The sequence below is a fragment of the Myxine glutinosa genome, chromosome 1 (assembly GCF_964187855.1).
Source record: "Myxine glutinosa chromosome 1, kmMyxGlut1.1, whole genome shotgun sequence".
In the NCBI taxonomy this organism is placed as follows: Eukaryota; Metazoa; Chordata; class Myxini; order Myxiniformes; family Myxinidae; genus Myxine; species Myxine glutinosa.
Genome location: NC_136261.1, coordinates 364,871,645 through 364,894,853, shown reverse-complemented (window position 1 = coordinate 364,894,853; position 23,209 = coordinate 364,871,645). Strand labels below are relative to the sequence as shown.

The window sequence follows — 23,209 nt, the reverse complement described above, 5'->3', positions numbered from 1 at the left end:
TAGATTTTAGGAGTGCTCCATAGTTTATACCTTTTTTTTTTCCATTCACTAAAATTTTTAAGAAAAATGAAAATAGAAACATGACTCCTGTGGCAGCTGTGACAAATATATTGCCTGCCTAAACATGATAAACCATTTGATCTGACACAATAGACTACAATTAAGTTTGAAGATTTCTAAATCGGACAAGCCAACAAAATTTAGACCTATTCTTTGGCAGCATTAAAAGTACACATCTCTCGCGACAGCAAAATGTGACTCCTCTGACGAGTAGCACCACCATTATGAAACAAAGTCCATTCTGAGTTGTTTTTGTTAAAATTTATTTTCATATTAAATTCCAAAATACCCAAGTAATGTCAAGTCCACAAGTACAAATTAAAGTTCTTCAAAATGTTCTCACTTGCAGTTGCATACATGAATGGATAAAACGGCAAACAAATTAGGGTGAAATTCAAAATGTGGAGAAGGCTCCCTTGTACTTGTGGATATTTCAAATAGAGTTTTAATTTCTGTCATGTACAGTGAGTGCTATGTTCTTGGTGGCCTTCTCAAAACCGTTTGTTGGAAATGCAAATTAATCCCAGTTGTTTACGAGGTCCGCTTTCGGCATTTCACAAAGGATGTCTTCACTGGGCGGTCAAGATCAGATGGCCCATTGTCAAGGTCGACATACCACATCAATGGCATCGAGCTGCAGCACCTGGAGAACAAGCCAAAGAAACAATATAAACTAGAACTGCCACGTTATAACTGTTGGCAGTGATGACCGGTTTCCTCTGCCTTCCCGCTTTTGATACAACCCCGCTTTTGATACAATCCCGCTTTTGATACAACCCCGCTTTTGATACAACCCCGCTTGGATACAACCCCGCTTTCATCAGACACACTTTGATACAACCCCGCTTTCATCGGACACACTTTGATACAACCCTGCTTTGATACAACCCCGCTTTCATTGAACACGCTTTGATACAACACCGCTTGGATAAAACCCGCTTGGATTCAACCTCACTTTGATACAACCCCACTTTCATCAGATACACTTTGATATACCCCGTTTTCATCGGGGACACTTTGATACAACCCCGCTTTCATCTGACATGCTTTGATACAACCCCGCTTTCATCTGACATGCTTTGATACAACCCCGCTTTCATTGAACACGCTTTCATTGGACATGCTTTGATACAATCCCGCTTTGATACAACCCCGCTTTGATACAACCCCGCTTTGATACAACCTTGCTTTAATTCAACCCCACTTTCATGATCATTAAACCTACATCGAAAAGTCAAATTGCTGGAGAAGATAAAATGTAGAGTTTCTTCTTCTTCTTCTTCTTCTTCTTCACACAAAAACAAATGCTACTTTCCAGACCGTACAACCAATCATGTTGAAATTTTAAACATTTATTCCAATCGATGACATCTAGATTAGGTTAAAGTTTCACGTTGATCAATCAACCGGTTTAAGAGAATTTTTTTTCCCCTCCAATTATTTATAGCTGCCAAACCGAACAACCAATCATGTTTACATTTTACACAATTATTCCACTTCAGCCCTTCGACATTACTTTAAAGTTTCACTCGATCAATGAAGCAGTTCAATAGATACATGGTTTTTAAAGATTTCCATTGAATTATTTCTCGCTGCCAAACCATGTGACCTATTGCAAATTCCAAAAGGTCGTTTTAGCACTCAGACATGGGGAACATATTTCTGAGGTTTTTCATTTGATATGTCCAAGAATGAGGGAGGAGATAGGTTTTAAAGCATTATGCTTCAAAATATTATAAGCTCCCAAACCTATATAATAATACAGCTCCCAAACTATAGCTCCCAAACCTATATCAAAATATAGCTAAAATAAAATATTATAGCTCCCAGACCTACGACATCAGCACCCACAAACTTTGTTTGTTATGATGCGGTCATGCTTGTAAAGTTTGGCCTCAATCTGTTCAGCCGTTTCGGAGAAAAGGGGTTTTTAGTGTTTTTCACAAAAAACAATATGGCAGCCAAACCATGTGACCGATGACATCGAAATTTTTTGGATTCTGCATTTTTTTTTTCACTTAGGTCATTCACAAAAATATATTCATAGCATCAAGGGTTCTATTTGTCGAATTCTAACCTCGTAACATTAGCACTTTTAATATCCTAAATAACCATATTTTTTGGCCTCAATGCAGAGTTCTTTACAATGAGCCGTGACTCAATTTTTCCCATTGGGCCGTTTCGGAGATATAGAGGGGCAAAGGTGAAGGTTTTTTCAAAGATGGCGCCCATACCACGTGACCCATGACATCATAATTACACTACCGGTCAAAAGTTTCAGAACACCTCAGTTTTTCCAGTTTTTATTGAAATTTACGCAGTTTAAAGTCTCAATGTACTCTGAAATAAAGCATAGAACAAATAAACAATTGGAGATAAAAAAGAAATCATAAAATCATTTTGTTTAACAAAATTTAATTTAAATTTTTGACTCAGCAAAGTAGCCACCTTTTGCTGATATAACCGCCGAACACACTCGTGGCATTCTTTCTACAATGGAAATCAAATATTGTTCGGAAAGTTCTTCCCAACACTGTTGCAGAAGTTCCCACAAATGTGTTGCACTTGTACGTTGCTTTGCTTTCACCCTTCTGTCCAGTTCATCCCAAACCAGCTCGATGGGGTTTAAGTCTGGAGACTGTGCTGGCCATTCCATGATTTGAAGCCTACCATCTTGTTCTTTTCCTCGAAGGTAGTTTTGACATAGCCTTGAGGTGTGTTTAGGGTCATTATCTTGCTGTAGGATGAACCCCTGACCAAGTAGGCATATACCAGAGGGTATTGCATGGCGCTGCAAAATGCTGTGGTAGCCCTTTCGGTTCAGGTGCCAGTCACTCTGTGCAAGTCGCCGATTCTGGATCCAGCAAAAGAGCCCCAGACCATCACGCTTCCTCCTCGATGTTTGACAGTTGGTATCACACACTGAGGAACTATCCTATAACCCCACGATCATGCCTACTCGACGACGTACAAAATCCCTGCGTGATGAACCAAAGATTTCAAATTTTGATTCATCGGTCCCATAAGACCTTCTTCCAGTCTTCAGTGGTCCACTGGCGGTGCTTCATGGCCCAGGCAAGCCTCTTTTTCTTATTTTGCCATCTTAGCAATGGCTTTCTTACTGCCACACGACCTGTCAAACCTGCAGCTCGAAGTCTTCTCTTCACAGTTGAAACTGAGACTTGCTTACTTCGACCAGTGTTAAGCTGTGCTTGAAGCTGTTGTCCTCTGAGCCGCCGATCATGCAAGCTGTTGACTCTCAGAAACTTGTCCTCTGATTCTGTTGTGGCTTTGGGTCTGCCAGACCTCTTCCTGTCAGAGTTTCCTCCAGTTTCCAAGTGCCTTTTTGATGGTGTACTGGTGTAGGAAACTTTACTCACTGACACCTTGGCTTTCTTTGCAATTTCTCTAAAGGAAAGACCTACAATATGTCAAAACTACCTTCAAAGAAAAGAACAATACAGTAGGCTTTAAATCATGGAATGGCCAGCAGTCTCCAGACTTAAACCCCATCGAGCTGGTTTGGGATGAACTGGACAGAAGGGTGAAAGCAAAGCAACCTACAAGTGCAACACATTTGTGGGAACTTCTGCAACAGTGTTGGGAAGAACTTCCCGAACAATATTTGATTTCCATTGTAGAAGGAATGCCACGAGTGTGTTCGGCGGTTATATCTGCAAAAGGTGGCTACTTTGCCGAGTCAAAAATTTAAATTAAATTTTGTTAAACAAAATGATTCTATGATTTCTTTCTTAATCTCCAATTGCTTATTTGTTCTATGCTTAATTTCAGAGTACATTGAGACATTAAACTGTGTAAATTTCAATAAAAACTGGAAAAATTGAGGTGTTCTAAAACTTTTGACCGGTAGTGTAGCAATAAAAATTCTACAGGTTTAGCCAATCACTTGTTGAAAGTTTAGTGCCAATCGGACCAACGGTTGCAGAGAACATTACTTTTAAAGTTTTCGGACATGAAAAGCAGGCGGAAGAATAAGGATAAAAACTCGTATAGTTTTAATAGGTATTCCTTTACATTGTATCTAAAGGAAATCTAATTACCAATTCTACAAATTTAACAATAAGTACAATAATTTTGCTTTCTAAACTGGGTCCGCATCAGCTGGTAAATGCACAGTGCGGTGAGGGTTAACATTGTTAATGTGTACAACAAAATGCACATTGTAGGATTTATTTATCCATTTTACATACCACCTTTTAGAAAAACCACCTTTTAGAGGCCATTTTTCCCCGCAAAGCGGGGGTTGGCCTTTTTCGGGCACCGTGGTTGTTGTTGTTTTTGTTGGTCCCCTTTTTGAAGCAATGTTTTACGGCCGGATGCCCTTCCTGCCGCCAACCCTGTTTGTCGTAAAAGGCGACAAACAGGGAATTTACCAGTGAACTGGTACTCAATTAGCCGACCTCGGAAGGGATGATCAGGCTGAGTCGACCCCCCAGGCGTTAATTCAGCGATCGACCGGGATTCGAACCCAGGATCCTAGGATCCTAAGCTGGCACCCTAGTCGCTAAGCCAACACCAGGCTAAGCTGGCACTTGTTTCTTGCTTGTACCTCTTGTTTCTTGTACCATTTTACATACATGCAACTATTTTATTGTATTTATATTGTTGCGAATATGGAATTTGGCCTCCATATCCGCTTGTAAATATTCCCCTATTTCCCCAATACTCCCCAACTATCCCCAATCCCCCATTCCCTAGTCCCATTGTCTGTAAACAACACTCTGTAGAACCGACCTTCCCCTTTTTCCCCCATTAAATGTCGTGCCCAGGTCCACCGCATCTCACGTAGACAACTTTCGGACATCTTGCTAGTTATTCTTAGTCTATGTCAGTTAAGGACTCGTTTCCATTAATTCTGATTCTTCGTTGCACCAGAATGTGATTATATGGCACCAGTAGTGAGTTTAGGACCTTCCCATACCTCCTCCCATCTTCTTCCCCAAACAACAACAACAACAACTACAACAACGGCGCGCGGGGGGAGTGTGCGTCCTCACACCGGCTCGGTTAGCCGCCATGACCATGCGCTCCACGGGGTTACCACGAAGGGGCTCCCTGTCAGCCCCTCGTCAAGGGCGGAGCCGGTAACCCCCCCGCACGCACCCAATGAGAAGCAACGAGCCGATTCCATCTGGGGCGGAGCTAACGAGCCGAGGGCGTGTCACTCCCCGCCGGATATACGCGGCGACTTACCGGATGTGACGTGAGATGCGCCCCCAGCTTGGAGAAAGAACGTCGCCTTCCGAGCGCTGTGACCTCCCTGCATCTCTGGACCGGACCGAGTCGATTCTGCCCTGAGCCCAGGTGCACCTGGAGCCATCGATTCTGCCTTTCCTTGCCATCAATCCCCGTGTGAGTCAGCCTTTTGTCCCGTTTATCTGTCGTCTGTTGGGGTTAATATAAGAGTGTGTCTAAGTGCCTGTCTTTCTATGATGTCCCTCTTGTAGTTGTAATCTAACCTTCCGCCATAATATAACCTCCTCCGGAGGTCTTGAGAACTGAACCCTTGGTGTCGTGTCATTTGAACCCCAGCCGTTGTATCCTTTTCCTTCATTGACCTAGCGTAGCGCGACTCGGCAACGTTTGAGTATAATCGGGTAACTTGTGCAGACGTGGTCATACCAAACCGCTCGGTAAACTAACATCCACCACCGCGTCTGTAACAATTGGTGTCAGGAGTGGGATTCGGACCCGGGACTAAATTTGTTAGGCCCAAACTTTGGGAGGTAGAATCGATCCGGAGCGCGTTTACTGCGCTCGACGAAATTATAACGGCGAAATTTGATTTTGTTATACGGAAATAAAAACCCGAATTTTGAAAGTCGCGCTATGGCAGACCAAGTCGGCTGGGGTCCGGTAGTGGAGAGTGAGGCAGGGTCGGTCCAGGACCAAATTGAGGGACGTGAGGAGAGCGAAGCAGCGAGGGTAGCAGACGCACAAAATGGCGCCTCGCTGGTCACCGCGCCCGCGACCGTAGCAGCGCCCCTGGTGGATTCGAACCTTTTCCTCCTGCAAATGAGGGCCCTTATGGAACAAATGGTGGGAATGAGGGCTGATAGTGAGCGGTTGGGAAACCAAATGGGGGTAATAGGGAACCGGATGGATGCTCAGGGTGAGCAATTGGGGGTAATGGGGAACCGGATGGAGGCTCAGAATGAGCAATTGGGGGTATGGGAAACGAAATGGGGGTAATGAGGGACGAAGCGAGGGGTACCGGTGAGGGGTTAGACAATAATTTTAAGGGATTAGACAAGAAATTTGGGAAGTTAGACAATAATTTTGAGGAGTTAGACAAGAAATTTGGGAAGTTAGACAATAATTTTGAGGAGTTAGACAAGAAATTTGGGAAGTTAGACAATAATTTTGAGGGGTTAGACAACGGGATAAAAGAGGTGAGAAATGGGTTAGAGGGGTTAGAAAACAGGATGGAAGGCAAATTGAGGGACATGAGGGACCAAGCGGAAAGGGAAGTTAACCAAATGGGGCAGCAGATAGAGGGGGTCAGAATGGGGGTAGAAACTAAACTGGATGCTCACAGGGAGGAAATGGAGCAGATGAGGGTGGCATCTGGGCAGGAGATGCAAGTGATGGGAGAGGAGATCAGAAGAGGAGTGGGTGAGGAGGTCGGAGGAGTGCGCGAGGAGGTGAGGCACTGTAAGGAGCACATGGAGAAAGAGGTGAGAAAGGGGACTGTAAAGTTACAAGGGGGAATAGAGGACCTGACGCAGGAGGTGGAGCAGCTGACGGTGGGACAGACGGAGTTAGTGGAGCAGGTTCAAAGGAACACTGCGGTATTAGGAGGTTTAAAAGCGACACAGAAAGAACTAAAAGATGACTTGGTAGCAACAAAGAGGGAATGTCAGATGGTACGTGAGGGACTGACAACGAGGTTGGACGAGGTGATAGAGGTAATGGAGACGAAGGACCGGCAGGTGAGGACGCACATGGAAACGGTCAAGGTAGCCTTGGAGGACGAGCTTGAGGAGACGTACCGGGGAATAAAGGAGGTGAAGCAGAAATTAGAAGAAGTGGAAGAAGGGATGAGCGAAATTAAGAAGCGACGGAGAGGGGATAAGAAAGAGATAAAAGAGGAGATAAAAGAATTGGTCCAAAGTCTGTGTTTGGATCGTGATGATGTGCTCATTAACCGGATGAGGGATTCGCAGGTGATGGAGGAGAAGCGAAGAGGAAGAGGATCCGGTGTAAGTGGTGACCAATATGGTCGTGCGTATGATGCGCCAGGTGATTTGATAAGCTTGGGGGTCGAGATAGACCCGGGTGTTCGTGAGAGGCCGTTGGTGAAGTGTGCGACAGGTCTGGTGTGCGAAAGAGGAGGTGTGCGAGAAAGTCCGACTCTGGGGTGTGTGAGGAAAAAGTGCGTGCCAAGGAGTGAGGGTGCTGGCGAGAGTGAGTCGGTCGTAGCGCGTGTGCGAGGGAGCACATGGAGGCGCGGTGTGGTAAGTGTTACAGAGGGTGTGATGGGAGAGTGTGCGCAGGAGTGTGCGCGAGAAAGGTGTGTGACGGACAGGTGCATGGGGAAAGAGTGCGCTGTCAAAAGTAAGGAAGAATGCACACCTGTGGTGAGTGTTACAGAGGGTGTAACGGGAGAGTGTGCGCGAGAAAGGTGTGTGATGGACAGGTGCATGAGGAAAGAGTGCGCTGTCAAGAGTAAGGGTGAGTGCGCTGTCAAGAGTGGAGGTGAGAGTAGTAAAAGTGACACGGAGCGTGAGTTGGTTGTGACAGGTGAGGAAGGATGCACACCTGGAATGGTAGAGCGTGAGTGGGAATGCACGCTGGAGTTGGTGGTGAGGCACGTGGTTGGGTGTGCGAATGAGGGCACACCTGTGATTGTCACAGAGGAGGTGACCGAGGAGGGGGCGCGAAGCGGTGTATTGGTGAGGTGTGCGACCAACGAATGTGTGCCAAAGTGTTCAGTGGTCAGGTGTGTGACCAAGGCTGTGAATGGAATGAGGGTACCTGGGTGTGTAAGGAAAGGTAGCATGGGCACGGCTGGATGTGTGAGCAAGGAACGGGCTGCGGGGTGTAAGCGTCCAGGTGAAGCATCGACGTTAGACGGGGTAGAGTTTAGAACGACTTATAGCCGAATCGGGCCCTCGGTGCGTGCTGGGCCTCGCTTTGAACGGCCGCGTCCGTGCTCCACTAGGCGGAGCGGGCGGCCCGATAGAAAGAGTCATCATGGCGACCACTTTTTGTTGAGGCATTCCGGCAGGTCGAGATCGAGCCATGGGATGGCTCCGTGCCGAGATGGTGCGTGGGATCTCGGCCCGGGTAAACCTCCTTCCCTGCACCGAATGCGGGACGTATCCAGCCGCTGGCACAGAACAACCCGCATTCATGGCTTGGCTTTACGAAGCCGGGCTTTGGACGGGAATTGGCGCACCGAGAGGCATTAGTGAGTAGACTGGGTGATGAGGTTAGTGTTTTGGACCCAAAATTAGAGAAAAACAAAATTTGATGATTGGCAAGGGATTGGCAGTAGTGATTGGCAGATGATGGGTAGTGATTGGCAAATTTTTAATTTGTTGAAATTTGATGTGCAAAATTGGTAGTGTGCGATAGGCCCGGTGGGTAAGGGTGGCATCCCTGCCACCCTTCCCATGGTGGGGCAAAGGAGCTATAGTTTATGGGGTGATGGCAGTGAAAACTAGCCCGGGTGGGTTAGGTTATAATGATAGGGATCTAGCGAAGATGACATTAGGTGACGATAAGGTTAGTTAGTGACTGATACCTGTAGTGGGGACGCAGGTAGATTAGTGTGGATGATAATGACGTGGGAGCGCAATAGTTTAAAGGGACGACTGGGAAGCGCAAGTTTCAGAGGGGAGAAGTTAGCTGAGATGATGCTGTGTGAGGATTGAACAGGTGTGATTGCACAGGTGTGCAACTGGACAGGTGTGTGGAGCAGTGTATGAGTAGTGAGTGTGTGGATCAGCGCGAATGCGCTTGGGGAGAGAAGGGTGCAGGTGGCACCAGGTGTGAGAGCACAGGTGTGCAAGTACAGGTGTGTGGAGAGAGTTGGAGTAAGTGGTACGGAGTGGTGTGCATGGTGCGAAGGTGTGAATGGGGGAAGGGTGGACCCCTTTCACGAGTACCCGGGGCGGGTAGTGTAAGTGTTAGGTAGAGGGTATAGGTAAATTGTGGTTGGATATTGGCATCTGTGGTGCGGGGTTGCAGAATGGTATTGCGGATGGGTGCATTAGTGTCGTGGAAATGGCTGGGCGTGTAGCCTGTTAGTGTGTGTAGTTGGTTGGGCACTCCACCACTGTGAGGATGTCGGCCAGGTGAGGCCGCAGGTGGGCTCTGGGAGCCGGTAGTTGTGAGTGGGTGCCTGAGGATCCCGGGTGTGGATCGGGCAGCCCAGTGCCAGAAAGGGCACCGAGTGGGGAGAGCGCCAGAGGGCCTTCCCCAGGTAGTTAGGTTAGGGTAAGGAGCAGGTAAGCTCGGAGGCAACTGCAGTGGTGGGGGTGTGCAGGTGGGTAGACCCACTGGGAGAGGTACACGCCACAGCCCAGAAATTGTGCGAGGGCACCGGGAGATGAATCGGGGGAGTGAGACCCCAAATTGAAAAGCACCACAGTTTGGCCAATGGGAATTGGTTTTTAGAACCCATAGTGTAAGAGGGCCAATGGTTTGGCCGGAGAAAGACCCCGGGTAGTGTAAAGTTGTTAAAGTCACTTAGGAAATAGTTAGGATTGATGAACCTGTCGCACCATACGCAGCCACTTACCTGTGGTGATGATGATGACTCCACACCTGTGTTTTCTTTGTTCTGTGTGCAGGAAATGAGAATTGCTGTGAGGATTTGTGAGACGCATCACGACGTGGATGAGACATTGGGGTGATTCCATCTCTCCCTCCCTAGGAGGGACTGATGATGAATTGGTAATGGCAAATTTTGATGTGCAGTTGGAGATGGCAAATTTTGATGAGAGTTGAAAATGGCAAATTTGATTGGTTAGGAGGGAGAGAAGACGAATTTGGTATATGGGAGGAACGGGGAAGACAGTAGGGATGTTTGTTGATTTGTAAAGTAGATGTTTATGGGTAGTGTTGTGTTTTGTGGATACAGTAAGGGGTAAGGGAGGGGCCATGTAGGTTACCTGGTGGGGGGGGGCGTACGATAGGAACGTACCTGTCTCACCTGGTTCCCATGTGCCCCCAGTGTGCATCACCTTGTATTGCGTGCACTTTTGCGCCCTTACCACCTTACTCACTTGTCTGCTTCTTTTGTCTCCCACCTCCGAGGATCTGGTTTTGGGGCAGAGAGAGAGGAGAGAGAGGTGCTGGCTTCGCAGTTGTGGGCCTGCACTTTCGCTGCTTGCTGCTTGGATCGATACACCATATGGACCGCAATGTTTGTGGCCACCCACAATGGACCGCAGTTCTTTTGCGGCCAAGCACCACCCATGGATGGACCTATGGGTCAACGTGGCACCTATGCCATACAAGGTGAACCACTAACAGTTGGCCCCCTGACGGCCACAATAAAGAAATGGACGCGGTTGGCGCCTTTCTTTATTTTTCTAAGGAAGTAAGAAGGCCAAGTGCACCACACGAAGGCAAGACCAGCGGCAGAACATCGGCCGGCTGCGACACCACACAATGATCACTAAACATTTTATTGGTGCACCGGATGGTGCTCACTGTGTGATGGGGTGGTGCTTTTCGTGCTGGGAAAGGGTGCTCTGCACGTTATTAAAGGCCGTAGGCCACAGAGCACTCGTGGGTTGGTGTATCGATGCTGGCAAGCGTGCTCTCTCTATGCATAACATCTGCATGTGTCCCTCCAAAAAAAAAAAAAACAGGTCCTGGATCGTAGTGTAAATATCAGCGTAGTCTTGTAAATAATGCTCCCTACCGGCTGTATGTTTAGTTTGCGAATTCTTTCCGCAATTCGGTTATCCTGTGGGTGTGTTTCTGAGAGGAGAAGGGTGCAACGTCGCAGGGGGACATATTTACTCATTTGTGAATATCTGTAAAACTGTCGCACTCAGGGTAGAGTTAATAGTAGAGGGAACTACATCTGAGTGCCACACTAAAATAGGTAAAAATTTATCGGGTCGGGACGCCCCGAGGGTAGAGAAGGGTGCAATGTTGCGAATATGGAATTTGGCCTCCATATCCGCTTGTAAATATTCCCCTATTTCCCCAATACTCCCCAACTATCCCCAATCCCCCATTCCCTAGTCCCATTGTCTGTAAACAACACTCTGTAGAACCGACCTTCCCCTTTTTCCCCCATTAAATGTCGTGCCCAGGTCCACCGCATCTCACATAGACAACTTTCGGACATCTTGCTAGTTATTCTTAGTCTATGTCAGTTAAGGACTCGTTTCCATTAATTCTGACTCTTCGTTGCACCAGAATGTGATTATATGGCACCAGTAGTGAGTTTAGGACCTTCCCATACCTCCTCCCATCTTCTTCCCCAAACAACAACAACAACAACAACTACAGCTACAACAACAACTACAACAACGGCGCGCGGGGGGAGTGTGCGTCTTCACACCGGCTCGGTTAGCCGCCATGACCATGCGCTCCACGGGGTTACCACGAAGGGGCTCCCTGTCAGCCCCTCGTCAAGGGCGGAGCCGGTAACCCCCCCGCACGCACCCAATGAGAAGCAACGAGCCGATTCCATCTGGGGCGGAGCTAACGAGCCGAGGGCGTGTCACTCCCCGCCGGATATACGCGGCGACTTACCGGATGTGACGTGAGATGCGCCCCCAGCTTGGAGAAAGAACGTCGCCTTCCGAGCGCTGTGACCTCCCTGCATCTCTGGACCGGACCGAGTCGATTCTGCCCTGAGCCCAGGTGCACCTGGAGCCATCGATTCTGCCTTTCCTTGCCATCAATCCCCGTGTGAGTCAGCCTTTTGTCCCGTTTATCTGTCGTCTGTTGGGGTTAATATAAGAGTGTGTCTAAGTGCCTGTCTTTCTATGATGTCCCTCTTGTAGTTGTAATCTAACCTTCCGCCATAATATAACCTCCTCCGGAGGTCTTGAGAACTGAACCCTTGGTGTCGTGTCATTTGAACCCCAGCCGTTGTATCCTTTTCCTTCATTGACCTAGCGTAGCGCGACTCGGCAACGTTCGAGTATAATCGGGTAACTTGTGCAGACGTGGTCATACCAAACCGCTCGGTAAACTAACATCCACCACCGCGTCTGTAACAATATATTCGCATTTATATATATTTCATTGTTTATGTTTCAGTTTACATTTCATATTGAAACACAAGAGTTTGAATAATCCTGCAGAAAGGCATTTGTGCACTTACCTTAGCTGTATATATTGATGTGCACAACATCATGGGGCTTTCCAGCGACCCTGGTAGCAACAATTTGACCTCATTGGTGATCCAGTCTTGCCTTCTGACATTTTCACGACAAACTGGATCACAGCATTTATTTTTCGTGGCCTATTCGGCAGTGAACTCTTCACGCCATTTGTAGCCATGATCACAGAATTCTTCGTTGAATAGGCTCCGGAACTGGTACCAATGGGTGGTGTTGTAAGCGTCATCAGTTTCCTTTCTCTACACTTCCGCTGCCTTATTCTATCCATATCCCTTTTCTTTTCCAGATGTTTAAACTGCTCTTCTTTTGTTGACTTCTCAAATTTTCTCCTTAACCTTTCTTGATACTTTTTCTTGTACCTCTTGTTTCTTGCTTTGTAGAAGGAAACCTCTTCACTCGATTGTATTTTCTCCCTCCTCTTTCTTTGCCTTTCTGCAGACGTGAATGGCATCCTGCTCAAGTCTATAAAAGAAGATATTGATGCCATGTTATTATTTTAGAAAATAATTCATCACAAATCCAAACACTCATTACTTATGCAAGGTGACGTGTAGCTTGCATGACGTGACTCCCATGACAAATTGCTGACTGCCATGACAGACTGACATGGATTTTCCGACTACAATTATAGATTATACATTAAGCCAGCTTTAGTTAGTTTATTTATAGAGCATCAACATAAATAAAGGAATTCTTTCTAGACAAGGATTTTTTTTTATAGAAAATAAGATTGAATTTTGTGACACCATACCGGCATACCAGCATCTGGCATGGCAGTTCTGCACTCTGCAACATTATTGCCTGTGACCTATTTTTGGCTGCCCGCATCAACCTGGATTGATGGAATTTTTCACATTTATTAACCGCAGATATACATCTATATGGATATACTTTTAGCTTTTTAGGATATACTTAACCACAGATATACTTTTAGCTGGAGATAGTTGGATAACCCCCGCTCTAGCAGGGAAAATGGCCTTAAAATGCATGTTGTGTTGTTGTTGTTGGAGATAGTTGGAAAGCTGCATATGATGTGTAGGTGAGCTTGCAATGGCTGATATAGGGTGGCCCAGTAAATGGTGACATTTACAATAGGCAAATGAAAAGTTTCATGTGTGTAAACAATATAATGTATCCATCAAATGTGAACAATATTCTTAGATAGGTTACTTTTTATGAACGACATGTTCATTGTGACCACCATGTTCCTTACAATTTCCTCAAAGTGAATGGACAAAATGATTCACCAATCTGCAACAAGTGCTCATCCATTGAGTTGCACAAAAAAAATTTTAAAAAGGAATTTCCACTTTGACATTATGGGGTATTATGTGTAGATCAGTGGCAAAAAAAATCTCAATTCAGTCAATTTTAAATTCAGGCTGTCACAACAAAACGTGAAAAAAGTCAAGGGGTGTGAATACTGTTACGTTTATGGGGGTAGCTCATGAAATACCTTAGTCCAGGTAGCAGTGTATAGATTACCATGCTCCGAATGTCGTGCAAGGACACCTTGATGTAAATAAGTCAGCTCCGTGAATTCGGTAAGTGTATATTCGTCTCCGTGCGAGGGGTGGAGCTATGCTAATTAGGTAGGATGTAAGGGTAAATTCCCTGTATGTAAATTGCGCCTCTGTGGTTTTCCCTTTGTTCCTTATGGCACATGCAACACCAGCCATGCACTCCGCACATACACTCAATAAAGCTACCGGATGCGGACATTCGAACACTACCACTGACACCACCAGCCGAGTCATGACAAGGGCTGTGAGGCCCCACCCCGAGAGGAGATGATTGGTCGTAGCTGTGGAGCAATGTGGTGGGACTCTTTGATTGGAGCATGCGTGGACGTCATCATGGAACGTTTGAGACTGAGGAGTAAAAAGGACATGTCCTGGCATTTTCCTTCTCTTGGCGCTGGGTTTTCATTACGAACGGACGCATTGTGCTCTCTTCTCTCTTCACGCTGGCTTTCATAACAGACGGTCGCAGCTAGTGCTCTCCGACTCTCTTGGTTCGTGGCTGGTATCGCGGGCAGTCGCAGTTTGTGCACACTCTTGGCAGATGCATCCTTCTCTTGTCTCACCTCGGTGCTTTGTGGAGCGGACGGCGAGGAAGGAGCGAGGGCCTGCTCACTTCACGCTCGGCAGCCGGCGGGTGAATGGACTTCGCGCCAAGGCGTGTGTTTTCCCGCGCAGGGACGCGGGATCTTTGATAACCCCGGATGGTCACAGACGCCAGGCGGAGTGCAGGCAAACGCATCACACACACATTTTTACTTTCGTTGTTTCATTTATCCCTGTGTCCGTTTCATGAGTCCGTATGAAAACATCTCAATTAGGAATTAGTTTTACCGTACATTTCTTGTTCCCTGGCATTTATTTTTATTAAACCCATTGTTGGTTAAATTTTAATCTCTCGTATGTCTTGTTTAAATGTCGTGGGTTCGAGGACGCCAAGTGATACCCGTGCAGGTAAGCCTCGTCACTCTCCACCCTCGTGTGTGGTGAAGAGATAACACCGCCATAGTTTGAGTGAACGACTCGGAGTTAAAGCTCGGTTGGCCATCCATCACCCAGGGGTGTTAATCCCCGGCGGTGAACACGACAATACTTTCGGAAGGCACTGTATCCAACACGTTACATTATTTACTTGTGCCTGTCGTATGTGCCATAATGACATCCTTAAAAAAACAGCACGTTTCCAGTTTAAATTTTGCAGTTCCATTTTGTTTGATTGTCAGGCAGACAGACACACACACTAAACTTTTCTTCTTCTTTTTTTTCTTCTTTTTTTTTTTCATCGCACTCCTCCCTGCGCATGCACGGTCAGGACGAATTCAGAACCAATGTATGGTAAAACAAAAGACTCGTCTTCATATTCATGTTCCGATTCGTGTTCAAAATATAACATTCAATTTAAATAGGTTGTTCCTCAATGATAAAGTGATGATAATAAACTGATAAGACAGACAGACAGACGGACGGACGGACGGACAAACATTAACCAATTGCTTAACCCTGACTTTCGCTTCACGTGCACGGGGTATGAAGTATAAATGGCTTGGGCAAGCAGATTGATAAGGTAACTTCCCCACGGTCAATATGATGAAGAGCTTGAAACATTCAAAACGTTATGAATTAAAGTTCAATCACGACCTTCAACACCTGATCAGACAGTAATTAAACAAGAAGACGTCATGCGGAGCACAATACTTGCAAAATCCGCCCCCCCCCCCCCCCCCATGAAAAGAAATTCCATTGATACAGCAAATTGTCCATTTCATCAAGATAAAAATTGACAATCTTGATCAAAGCTTGGGTCAACAGGATGAAAAGTGATGATTTTTCAGATTAAAAATGATTTTGGAAGGTTGACCTTGAGTTGACCTTTGACCTTTTGACCTCAAAAATCGTTACTTTCTCTATTTAGTGACTCAATGTGCAAATGCTGTTCAATTTTCAAGTAAATCGGATGAAAATTGAAGATTTAAAAAACTTGGCCTATGTTGACCTTTTGGCCTATGTTGACCTCAAAAATAGTTGGTGGTTGAATTCAGTGACCATATTTGTAAATCCTTTTAGAATTTCAAGTCAATCAAATGAAAATTGGTGATTTTAGAAATTCGGCCTATGTTGACCTTTTGGCCTATGTTTACCTAAAATATAATTTGTGGTTGAATTCAGTGACCAGATATGCAAGTCCTCTTCAAATTTCAAGTCAATTGTATGAAAATTGAGGATTTTAGAAATTTGGCCTATGTTGACCTTTTGGCCTATGTTGCCCTTTTGGCGGATGTTGACCTCAAAAATGCTTGGTGGTTGAATTCAGTGACCAGATATGCAAGTCCTCTTCAAATTTCAAGTCAATCGGATGAAAATTGAGGATTTTAGAAATTCGGCCTATGTTGACCTTTTGGCCTATGTTGACCTCAAATATACTTGGTGGTGGACTTCAGTGACCAGATATGCAAGTCCTCTTCAAATTTCAAGTCAATCGGATGAAAATTGAGGATTTTAGAAATTTGGCCTATGTTGACCTTTTGGCCTATGTTGACCTCACATATACTTGGTTGAATTCAATGACCAGATATGCAAGTTGTCTTCAAATTTCAAGTCAATCGGATGAAAATTGAGGATTTTAGAAATTTGGCAAAGTTGGTGACCTTTGGCCTATGTTGACCTTTTCACCCCAAAAACAATAGCCTTCTCAATTGGGATGACCTATACAACTCGGTGAAGTTTCATGACGATCGGTTTAGAATTGTGACCCTTAGGCCGGTGACAAACAAACAAACAGACAGACAGACAGACAACCACAAACGCAACCGACCAATACACTTGAAAAATCTTAGATTTTGCAAGTAATAAAATGTCAAGGGTAAAGGCAGCGTTGGTGCAATTACTATGACTGTTATTTATGCCTCCGCCGACGAAGTTGCCGGAGGCATTATGTTTTCAGGTTGTCCGTTCGGCTGTCTGTCTGTCTGCCCCATCCGTCCATTCGGCTGTCTGTGATAGGTTTTCGTTACCATGATAACTTGAGAATGGCTGAAAAGATCTTTGTCAAACTTGGTGTCCTGATTGAAAAAGAATGGCCTGATTATATTTTGGAGTCATGAGGTCAAAGGCCAAAGGTCAGAGGTCATGTTAAGTTAAAATTATGATGCCGCCAAACTTGTGAACCAGTGATGGGATTTTGAACAAATATGGAATAGGTATATATGATGCAAAAAAAAAAACCCATTGGATTATGGCATCAACAGATCAAAGGTGAGAGGTCATGTCAGATAAAAATATGATAACTTGAGAACAGCTGAAGGGAATTAAATCAAACTTGGTACAGGTATGTATAATGATGTAATCATGAACTGATAAAATTTTGGGGTCAAGCGGTCAAAGGTCAGAAGTCATGTTCACTAAAAAATATGTTACCGCACCAACTTGTGAACAAGTGATGGGATTTTGAACAAACTTGGTGTAAGCATATACGATGCAAAGATGAACCGATTGTATTATGGCATCAAGAGGTCAAAGGTCAGAGGTCATGTCAGGGAAAAATGTGATAACTTGAGAACAGCTGAAGGGATTTAAATTAAACTTGGTACAAGTATGTATAATGATGTAAACATGAACTAATTACATTTTTGCGTAAAGAGGTCAAAGGTCATGTTCTGTAAAAAAAAATCCTGTTACTGTTCCAACTTGTGAACCAGTGATGGAATTTTGACTAAACTTAGCATAAGTATATATTTTGATGTAAAGATGAACTGATTAGATTTTGGAATCAAAGGCGAGGAGTGAGGTGATTGTGATTTTGGTGTGGTCAGAGGTCATGTCAGGTAAAAATGTGATACTTGAGAACAGCTGAATGGACGTAAATAAAACTTGGTACAAGTATTGTGATGCTGTAATAATGTGGGTGGAGGCATATCGGTTGACGTCATGAGGTCGAAGAGTGTCGTTGTAGTTTTCTTCCTCGCTTTCGTAAAATTCTGAAGATGTTTTACTGGACGAAGAAAAAAATGACCTCGGGTATGTTCAATATAAGGGGGTTAATGATGGACCATGTGAGCCCTGCAGAAACCTTGGGGGGGGGGGGGGGGGGGGAGAGGCGGGACAAAGCACAGAAAGAGCAGAGGATGCAAAACCAGAAAGGAGGCCCAAGAAGACAGAGACCACGGACCTGTCTGTGATGGCGAAGTGATGGGCCAGCTTCATCGCTCGGAAGTTCTACACCATCAATACCACTGAGAAAAAGTAGTATACATGATAATAAAGATTGAAAACTTCGAATTATGACGTCATAATGGAGGCACCGATGACATCATTAATACATGTTATTCCCCATGGAGAGTTCTTTACAATGAGCCATTTCTCAATTTTTTCTATTCAGCACTTTCAGATATAGAGGTGCAAAGGTTTTCGGTTTTTCCAAGATGTCGGCCGAACCACGTGACCTATGACGTCATAATTATCATTTAAAGAATTCTACAGGTGGAGTTGCACCTATGGCGAAAACTTCCTGTCGATCGGACCAACGGTTGGAGAGAATATCATATTTATTCTGTGCGGACAAACAAAGACAGACAGACAGACAGCCAGACAGACAGAAATGCAATACCCTCTCCTCAGACGAGGGTAAAAACTCAATGAAACAAATTACTTTAACGTCAGGTGTCCAAGGTCCAAACAATCCGAAGGACGGTAACGTCATAAAAGGATATGGAACAGACAATTAGCGAGACCAATATTATTTGGACTGCATCGAGTGGAGATTTTAGCTTCAGAAAGATATTCTATTCATAGATATTTGATTTGTCTGTATTTATATTTAACCAAAACATGCATAGTTGGTGGTAAAGTACAATTTCTGTCAAAAAAATAAACTGGACAAAATGCTCAGAAATTAATGTATTTGAACTCTCGTACTCCAGTACACCCCCTACCTCCTCCCATAAAAGATTTTACAACACCCAAACTCTTCCCACAAGGGATACTACAAGACCCCAGGCCTTCCCATAAGGGATACTACAATACACCCCAAACCTTCCCACAAGGGATACTACAATACACCCCAAACCTTCCCATAAGGGATACTACAATACACCCCAAACCTTCCCATAAGGGATACGACAATACACCCCAAACCTTCCCATAAGGGATACGACAATACACCCCAAAACCTTCCTATAAGGGATACTACAAGATACCACAAACCTTCACATAAGGGATACCACGAGACACCCTAAAACCTTCCCATAAGGGATACTACAAGATACCCCAAACCTTCCCATAAGGGATACCACACGACACCCCAAACCTTCCCATAGGGGATACAAGACACCCCAAACCTTCCCATAAGGGATACTACAAGACACTCCAAACCTTCCCATAAAGGATACCACACGACACCCCAAGCCTTCCCATAAAGGATACCACACGACACCCCAAGCCTTCCCATAAGGGATACTACAAGACACCCCAAACCTTCCCATAAGGGATACTACAAGACACTCCAAACCTTCCTATCAGGGATATTACAAAATGCCCCAAATCTTCCGAAAAGGGATACTACAAGACACCCCAAACCTTCCCATAAAGGATAATACAAGACACCCCAAACCTTCCCATAAAGGATACAAGACACCCCAAACCCTTCCCATAAGGGATACTGCAATACACCCCAAACCTTCTCATAAGGGATAACACAATACACCCCAAACCTTCCCATAAGGCATAAGGGATAAGGGATACGACAATACACCCCAAACCTTCCCATAAGGGATACGATAACACAATACACCCCAAAACCTTCCTATAAGGGATACGATATTACACCCAAAAACCTTCCTATATGGGATACGATAATACATCCCAAAACCTTCCTATAAGGGATATTACAATACACCCCAAAACCTTCCTATAAGTATAAGGGATACGATAATACATCCCAAAACCTTCCTATAAGTATAAGGGATACGATAATACATCCCAAAACCTTCCTATAAGGGATATTACAATACACCCCAAAACCTTCCTATAAGTATAAGGGATACGATAATACACCCCAAAACCTTCCTATAAGTATAAGGGATACGATAATACACCCCAAAACCTTCCTATAAGTATAAGGGATACGATAATACATCCCAAAACCTTCCTATAAGTATAAGGGATACGATAATACACCCCAAAACCTTCCTATAAGTATAAGGGATACGATAATACACCCCAAAACCTTCCTATAAGTATAAGGGATACGATAATACACCCTAAAACCTTCCTATAAGTATAAGGGATACGATAATACACCCCAAAACCTTCCTATAAGTATAAGGGATACGATAATACACCCCAAAACCTTCCTATAAGTATAAGGGATACGATAATACATCCCAAAACCTTCCTATATAAAGGGATATTACAATACACCCCAAACCTTCCTATAAGGGATAGGGATACTACAAGAGTACACTCAAACCTAACTCCTAAGCACTTGTCAAGGATATTTAGAATTAGACACCAGAATACAAATCCAATTTTAAAAGGACCAACGTCATCATAATCGCACCAAATGTGCTGACGAGGAAAGCTACTGTGCTGTCGTCATCAGATCCGCCATTGAGCACATCGGTAACGAATGACTTACAATTGACAAACCATCGTTAGCGACAACCCACCATTCTCTGGGTCTATTGCTTCCACTTCAGAATCAAGGTCCTCGATTTTAATTCGGACGATTTCAGCAGATGCTTCCATCTCTTCACCGCCCATTCCACATGTAAACACAAAAATCCCGTCGACACCTCCCCATGCACACACAACAGGAATACACCGAGCAGCGTGGGCAAGCCAAGAGAACGTTAAAAAGAAAACACGATCGGCAGGTCTTTCACTGCAAGTGCAAATTCGCTGTCGATATCGAGCGCAACCGGAAGTGACGACAGTGGAGTTTGGTTGGTCCACGGATACCTCCGTGGGTTGGTCGCGTGAGTGAATAAATATAATTGACGCGGATTCCGAATTTCCTTACACGCTAAAAATGAACGATGATTATATGTCCAAACGCTTTTCTGAAATAGATGACATATTTACAGACTTTTAAATAACAAGATAATGATGCTTTAGTTTTGGTAACCAGCTGTTACACCGCCCCATGTCGGATAAACGAATCCTGATTGATTTATTGATCCTTACACGGAACTTCAATCAATTTGCCCTGTCAATCAAGCCTGCTCAAAATGAGTACCAACTGACTGGGTCCTCTCTCAAGGAGGTTGGTGGCAGGATTTGCACTCTGGTAAAACACCTCATCCAGTGGCGTATTTCAGTTTGCTGATATCTAAATCCCATTCAAATTTCAAGTTCCACTTTCTGAATAATCCTCTCCAAGAAGTTCTGTCACTCAAGCTTTTGGGTCTCACTATCTGCCATGATCTTTCCTAGGAAAACCACATTTCCAAGCTGGCCTCCAAAGCCAGTCGCCGACTGGGCATCCTCCGTCGTGCGAAGTCCTTCCTTGGCACACCTGAGCTCCTCACCACATATAAGGCTTTCATCCGCAGCTCAATGGAATACTGCTCTCCCCTCTGGGCCGGTGCTCCTGCCTCACACCTCGCTTGGCTTCACGCTGTTGAAACCAAAGCTTTCAGAATCATTGGAATCTCCTGCAATGAAGCTAACTCTGAGGGCCTTTCACTCACTCACCGCAGGCAGGTTGGTGGGCTTTCCGTCTTCTACCGACTCCTCTCTGGCCTTGCCCCCCCAGCTCTCTCTGGGCTCTGTCCCGCAAATATTCCTACAGGTCGCACAAGATCTGCCAGCAACCCTCTTATGGTTAAACTGCCGAAATCAAGACTCTCTGCTCACCTTTACTCTTTCATTCCTCTTTTCTCCAGCCTCTGGGACAAACTCCCTCACTCTCTTCAATCCCACTCCACCCTCCAAGTCTTTAAAACAGCTGTTCACCACCATCTCTTATCTTCCCCCATCCAAAACCTTGATCTTTTCTACTCCCGCTAATTTCACCCCAAATCCACTTTTTTGAAATACCAACTTCTTTCCTGGAAATCCTTGCAGTGCCTTTGTGTTTTATACTTCTCCCACCCCTCCCCCTGTTCCCACGCCTCCCCCCCCCCCCAAGCCCTCCCACAGTTCTCTCGATGTCCCTGCTCTCAAATGTTGTGTTTGTGTGCTTCCCCTTCTCTCCCCATCTTGTCTACCTCTACCCTTATTATATGTTTTGTGTGTCTGTTTGATTTTTTTTGTGTGATTAATGTTCGCTCTTTCACGAGCCTCGATCCTGTATACAAAAAAAAAAAAAAAGTCAATCGGATGAAAATTGAGGATTTTTGGAATTTGAAAAAGGTAGTTCACCTTTGGCCTATGTTGACCTTTTGACCTCAAAATATATAGGATTTTGTCAGACTACAAACTCGACCATTTGGGGAAGTTTCGTGAAGATCGGTTTAAAATTGTGACCTATAGGCAAGTATAAGTGAGCGGACAGACAAACACACACACAAACAAACCGGAGTGATTAACATACTTGCAAAAAAATTTTGTCAAGTAATAAATTAAACCACCATGTACATTAGAATAGCTAATGCTGAATAGAAACTGTCACACTTGGGACACATCATGCGTGCAGAAAAATCTGGAGAAGTCTGGAGAAGTCAACCACGCTGGGTTGGGTGAGGGAAGAATAAGAAGAATGAGATCAATTTTATAATTTCGAGAAAAGAATTAGGAGAAAAGACTCATGTGATATCCCATGCTGTGAAATAAGGAACTATGATTCGATTGTTTATTCTCACTGTTCCTGCAGTGATACAACAGTTGCCTGTAGAGGAACAAGCCAAACATCAGTTCCATCTGGAATCCCTTCCAGTACAACGGTGCTCTATATGGGAGGAGAAATATCATTACAGATCAAAATCATTGATATTGGAAAAAGATCCAGAGTATTGAAGATCAGATCCACTCCACTCCCATCTCTCTTTGCTGTTTTATTTTTGTTTGTTTCAAGTTGATCCAAGGCTCTCAGAATAGTTTGTATATAAATCATGTGCAGCACAAGACATTGATCAACATCAATAAAACTCTCTGTCTTCTGTTCCCACTTTTGCTTTCTTGATCACACACCCAACTGGTCCACCAAGTTTCGTCCAAATCCGTCCACAATTTTTTGAGATATCCTGCTATGTATCGTTTTTGCCCCGATCTCTCATTGGTGAAGAATCACTTTAAAAATTCTAGTAGCCGGATCCGAATCTTCACCAAAATCTAATCATTTCGTCCTTGTCA

General features: G+C 44.7%; 1 long non-coding RNA gene across 2 annotated transcripts; it reads right to left on the bottom strand.

The window, feature by feature from the left end:
- Positions 1–299: 299 nt before the first annotated feature.
- LOC137419536 (uncharacterized) lies at positions 300–20,851 on the bottom strand. 2 transcript variants are annotated; one of them, XR_013621837.1, is made up of 4 exons: positions 20,584–20,824; positions 18,087–18,150; positions 12,383–12,863; positions 300–703 (listed from the first exon to the last, which is right to left on the bottom strand). It is a non-coding gene; the product is annotated as an uncharacterized LOC137419536 (long non-coding RNA). The 2 variants fall into 2 exon arrangements; XR_013621836.1 differs by lacking the exon at positions 18,087–18,150 and having other exon boundaries at positions 20,584–20,851.
- Positions 20,852–23,209: the final 2,358 nt, after the last annotated feature.